This window comes from Ctenopharyngodon idella, chromosome 8 (genome assembly GCF_019924925.1).
Source record: "Ctenopharyngodon idella isolate HZGC_01 chromosome 8, HZGC01, whole genome shotgun sequence".
Taxonomy (NCBI): Eukaryota; Metazoa; Chordata; class Actinopteri; order Cypriniformes; family Xenocyprididae; genus Ctenopharyngodon; species Ctenopharyngodon idella.
The window spans coordinates 2,401,336-2,407,984 of NC_067227.1; positions in this window are offsets into that span (position 1 = coordinate 2,401,336).

The following is a 6,649-nucleotide window of genomic DNA, read 5'->3' on the forward strand; positions in this document are numbered from 1 at the left end:
GTCATATTTGGGGGTAATTGCCACAGTGGGAACCTATTTTGAAATATAAAATATTAAAGTCCCCCTGTAGTCAATCATTTTATCCCTTAAAACTCATCTTTGATCACCAAAAAGACATTTAAACGTTTTTTTTTTCCTGTGAAATTTTTTTTTATTCATGCCTTAGTCCTAAAAGGGGCAACATATCCTGGGGGATACAAACATTTGAGAGGCTGTGGGGAGAGGCAGGGAAGAAGTGTTTGTTGTGAATATTTAGATCTGGTGACTTTGTTGATAATTTTTTTGTTTAGCTCACGGGCAGCATTTAAAAACATGACCACCTGTAGTCGGAAATCTACTTAGCTTATTTCACATATTTACAATATTTGGAGGGGACTTACATGTTTAAAAAGTTGTTGTTCAGTGTTAGCTTATTACGTTTGTTGAAATTTTATGAATTTAATTTTTACAATTTTCATAATTTGTCTGTAAATGTTTGTATCTTCCAGGATACATCGCTCATTTGGGGGTATAAATCAGTTGAAAACAGAATGCTTGTTTGGTAATGCGTATTATTACATTACATTATTCTCTCATAACTTAAAGCAAACATTCTTTGTAAAATTTTGTTGAACAAGAAGTATAATGCCTATTTATGAATATATTGTATAATACTGTATAATATTTAATATGCAAATTTCTAGGCCCTATAAATTATTAATACGACCTAAACTTTGCTGAAAAACTTGTTTTACACAATCTACTTCATGTCTTCTGTCCTCTGATTGATAGTTTATACTTTTTTTTTTTTTTATTAAGTCTTTTTATGAAGTAAATTTAAGATAAACATTTACTGGACTGAAGCATCATTTTTTATGTTAAAAATTAAAAATTCATGTAAATGTCAAATATAACACAACAGACTTTTGGGGAACATTTTCCATCTCTCAATTATCATTGATTTGCAATGAATTGCATGCATGAGCCATAAAAGCCTGATGTATAAATGTGTGTGTGTGTGTGTGTGTGTGTGTGTGTGTGTGTGTGTGTGATATGATACTCAAACACATGCAAACTTGTATATATACTGTATGCATGCATATGTGGGTTTTTTTTTGTTTTTTTGTTGAATATCATATTTATACATCAGGCTTTTATGGCTCATATATGCAATTCATTGCAAATGAATAATAATTGGGAGATGGACAAATAAATGTTCCCCAAACACCTGTTGTGTCATATTTGACATTAACATTAATATGAAAAACATGTCAAAAGAATTTTTAATTTTTAACATTAAAAAAATTATGCATGAATAATAAACACAAGTTTCTTCAGTACAATAAATGTTTATATTACATTTACTTTATAAAAATCATTAAAGATTTCTGAGCAAAAAAGACTTTACTTAATAAAAAAAAAAGTATGAACTATCAATCAGAGGACAAAAGGCATGAAGTAGATTGTGTACAACAGTTTTTTTGAGCCAAGTTTTGGTCATATTGATAATTTATAGGCCCTAGAAATTTGTGTATTAACTATTATACAGCATTATACAATATATTCTGTGTTGTCATCATTCAGGTTGGATTTCAGCTTTAATGTATGTTTTTTTTTTTTTTTTTTTTTTTTTTAACAAAGCAGCTGATATTGCCATAGAAACTAGTGGATTGCCGACTCGCTTTCACCACAAAATGGCGGAAACGCAGGGCCGCTGCTGGGCGCCGGTGTTGCACTGGAACGTTCTATTGAGTGTCGCTTCTTGTCAGTGTATATTCTTTGGTTACGTCCCCAGTTACTCCATTCACAAATCCTCTCCAGTGGCCTCATGGGATAGTAAAATGTCCATCATGTGCACACATCGGAATCTCGCCAGAAGTAGTAAGTCATCCGGGTACTTTTCGCCTACTGTTTTTCGAATACAATAAATTCGGACATACTACTCTTTTCGCATACTGCTTTTTGTGTACTACAGGTGCTGGTCATATAATTAGAATATCATCAAAAAGTTCATTTTTTTATTATAAATTATTTTTAAAAATGAAACTTTCATATATTCTAGATTCCCTACATGTAAAGTAAAACATTTCAAAAGTTTTTTTTTTTTAAATTTTGATGATTAGAGCGTACAGCTCATGAAAGTCCGAAATCCAGTATTTCAAAATATTAGAATATTTCCTAAGATCAATCAAAAAATGGATTTGCAAAACAGAAAAGTTCAAGTTCTTTAAAGTATGTTCTTTTGTGCACTCAATACTTGATCGGCAGGACATATTACAGCAAATGACTTGCTCCTAGCACAAATTACTGCATCAGTGAAGTGTGGCATGGAAGTGATCAGCCTGTGGCACTGCTGGGGCACTATTGAGCCTTCAGATCATCTGTATATTGTTGGATCGACTGTTTCTCATCTTTCTCTTGAAAATATCCCATAGATTCAGGTCAGGCATATTGGCTGGCCAATAAAGCACAGTAATATCATGGTCAGCAAACCACTTGGAAGTGGTTTTTGCACTGTGGGCAGGTGCTAAAGTCCTGCTGGAAAAGGAAATCAGCATCTCCATAAAGCTTGTCAGCAGATGGAAGCATAAAGTGCTCCAAAATCTCCTGGAAGATGGCTGCATTGACTTTGCACTTGATAAAACACAATGGACCAACACCAGCAGACGTCACGGCCCCCCCAAATCATTATTGACTTCAGAAACTTCACACTAGACTTCAAGCAGCTTGGATTCTGTGCCTCTCCAGTCTTCCTTCAGACTCTGGGACCATGATTTCAACATGAAATGCAAAATTTACTTTTATCTGAAAACAGGACTTTCGACCACTGTTCACTGTCCAGTTCTTTTTCTCCTTAGCCCAGGTAAGATGCTTCTGACATTGTTTCTGTTTCAGAAGTGGCTTGGTAGTCCTTTTCCTGAAGATGTCTGAGTGTGGTGACTCTTGATGCGCTGACTCCGGCTTCATTCTACTCATTGTGAAGCTCTCCCAAGTGTTTGAATCGGCTTTACTTGACAGTATTCTCAAGCTTGGGTTCATCCCTGTTGCTTGTGCACCTTTGCCTACCCAATTTCTTCCTTCCAGTCAACTTTGCATTTAATATGCTTTGATACATCACTCTGTAAACAGCCACCCCATTCAGTAATGACCTTCTGTGACTTACTCTCTTTGTGGAGGGTGTCAATGATTGTCTCCTGGACCATTGCCAAGTCAGCAGTCTTCCCCATTAGTGTGGTTTCAAAGAACAAAAGATACCCAGAATTTATACTGTAGGGATGGTCATATAATGAAACACAAATGTAAATATTCTAATATTTTGAGATACTGGATTTTGGACTTTCATTAGCTGTACGCTCTAATCAACAAATTTAAAAAAAAAAAACCTTTTGAAATGTTTTACTTTACATGTAGGGAATCTAGAATATATGAAAGTTTCATTTTTTAAAATAATTTACAATAAAAAAATGAACTTTTTTACGATATTCTAATTATATGACCAGCACCTGTATATAGTAGAGAAGTATTCGATTTCGGACGCAGCGTCAGTAATGGTGTTGACTTATGAATTTGCACATGGTTTGTGTTGAAGCATAATTATTTAAAAACACCACATAGACATATAAACAACATTATAAAACGAATAGTTCCGGCCATTGATTCTGATTGGTTGAGTCGCGTTCGAAGCCGTTGTAAAATTCCCGAAAACATACAGCTGACCGCATTACATAAGTATCGCTGCGCCACTGAATGTGTATGTTGCTGCATCTGTCTTAGCAACCACTCTTAGCAACGTAAACATGTTTGTTCTCTATTGATTTTGTTCATTGAAGCTTACTGCATTATGAAGAGTATTGTGAGAGAGAGATATCGAGTGACCGAGTTTATTACCTGCATTCAGATTTAGCATTTTCCTTCAGGTCAATCCTATGTTCATAATAAAAAAAAATCCGTTTGAATATGCACTGCGATCTTGCCCTTTTAACATTTAATGGGTTTTCCCGTGCCCTGCTGACACTGACAGCATTTGTCATTTACGTCTTGTTCCGTGTTCACAACAAGTTTCAGTATAAAAGTCTTATAAAAGACTCGCTCATAAAGACAATTTTTGCCGCCATCTAGAGGCGTAATAAATGTAACTTCTGTTGCTGTTCACAGTCAGGGACTATTTTTTTTTTTTTCAGCGGAAGGAAGCCTTTTAATGATTTTACTTTATGGAAGTTGCATTGATACATATTTTTTGGCTTTAATATTTGTATACAAATTATGTGGTAACCCTTTTATAAAAGCAATAAGTCCCGTGAAGCCATGGTTTACAGTGAATTTATACTAAGGGGGTTTTAGGCACTTCGCTCCACATCGTGCCTAACAACGCCCCTTAGCTGTAATAAATTCACTGTAAACCACGGCTTCATGGGGCTTATTGCTTTATTAAAAACTTGATTTTCACCACAGGGTGTACACTATGTAACTTGTTTTTGTTCAGAATTATTAAAATTGAAATAATGAGTCAATACATCATCACTTCTTCCAAAACATGTTTTTGTCTTACTCTAATTTACCATGGTAAACATATCATAAATGTTTATATGTTAGACTTGCTGGGATGGTTTTTTGTGTACATACGTCACTTGCCCGTGCGTGTCTCGTCATATCCGTAAATAGAGAAAAGCTGCTCCGGCTACTTTGGCGCGTGTCTGGTGTGGGAGTGGCAGAGGTTTTGTCACAACGAGTGAGAAAGATTGACATGGAGCCGCTAAATCTCCAACCTCCGGGGAATCACACGTTTTAAACGCCGAACAGAGGAGAGTCTGCTGGACAAAAAGAGAACGAGACAGAGCTCGTAATAAAACAAGAATCAAGCTTAACGAGAACTGAGGGACTTAAAATGTAAAGGTGATGTGGAGATGGTGTTTTATTACTCAACAGGTGAGTAAGATGTTTTATTGAACTGATTAATAGTCATATGTAGCTCTCTAACAGAGTTCGTTGTAAAGCATTATCTATTGTGAAGGATCATATTCATCCGCACAGTCATGCAGAGCTGAAGCACAACCAAAACAACGTTCTTCTGTGAAATCCATGCAGTTTTTTTTTTTTAAACACTAGAGGGCAAAAAGTTAAACAGTGAACCTTAAATTAAATAAAACAAAGAAAACATATGAATTAACAATTTTTCCAAAACCATGATCAAACAATTATCAAAAATAGCAAAGATGACAAGTATAAACTAGACTATAAAATAGCCTAAAAATAATATTCCAAGAACACAGTTAAATTCTGTTGACATTTTCAGAATGTTTGTCAGTGTGGATTTATTGTGTTCACTTCATCCAAAAGCTGTTACATGATGATATTGAAATTATTGTTTGGAGACAGAAATCCAATGAAAATTATTCTGGTTTAAATTTCCAATGAAAATTATTATAATTTAAAAGTTGGTGTGATTAGAACTTGAATCCAATTGCTGCTATAAAAAATGCACATTTGTATAATTGGACTTTAGAGGTATAGTTACTGGCCCATGTGACAACTACAACCCCTGACAAAAATGATGGAATCAACACACATGGAGGAAATTCACTCAGATTTTTACATTACAGCAAACAAAAAAGGATTTGTTCAATAGCTTAACATTATGGCTTCATGAAACATACCTCAAAAAAATTCACTGACATTTCTTTTATTAACGGCATGACTTTTTCCTGATCAAGTAGAGGAAAAAAGTTTGGAATTATCTTTTAATTTCCATTTCTAAAACTAATACCGGGACATCTAAAAATGCTTACTAGCCATCAGTTAAAAGGGCTTACACACCTTAACGAGCTAATTGAAAGGAAACATGGCTCCAATGAAAGAGTTGTCAGTTGAACAGTGGAAAGGATTATAAAACTCATTTAACAAGGAATTTCAACACAGAGTGTGGCCAAAACAGTTGGTTGCTCCCAGTCAGCTGAAGTCTAAAATTTGGTGCAAGTATAAACTGAAAGGGAAGGTTATAAAAGGAAAACATACAGGCAGACCAAGGAAGACATCAAAGCGTCAGGATAGAAAACTCAAAGCAATATGCCATGAAAACAGAAAATGCACAAAAAACAAATGGGCGGAAACAGGAGTCAATATTTTTGACAGAACTGTAAGAAACCGGCTGAATGAAATGGGATTTACATACAGAAAAGCCAAACGAAAACCAGCACTAACACCAAAACAGAAGAAAACAAGGTTACAGTGGGCTAAGAAGAAGCAATCATGGAGTGTGGATATTGGATGAATTCACTGATGAATCACAAATCTGCTTTGGCTAAGGAGATGACGCTGGAACTTTTTCATATAAAGATGACTGCCTGAAGAAAACAATCAAATTTCCCAACTCATTTATGACATGGGAGTGCATGTCAGGTAAAGGACCAGGGGAGATGACAATCATTACATCAACGGTCAATGCACAGGTGTACATTGAAATTGTGGACACTTTTCTCATCCCATCCATAGAAAATAGGTTTGGTTTGAAGTAATTTTTTTCAGGATGATAATGCATCTTGGCACAGAGCAAAGAGTGTTAAAGGAAAGGCACATCAACTCAATGACATGGCCAGCAAACAGTCCGGATCTCAAGTCCATGCCTCAAAAAAATCAGGCAGTCATAAAAGCCAGAGGAGGAGCAACAAAGTTC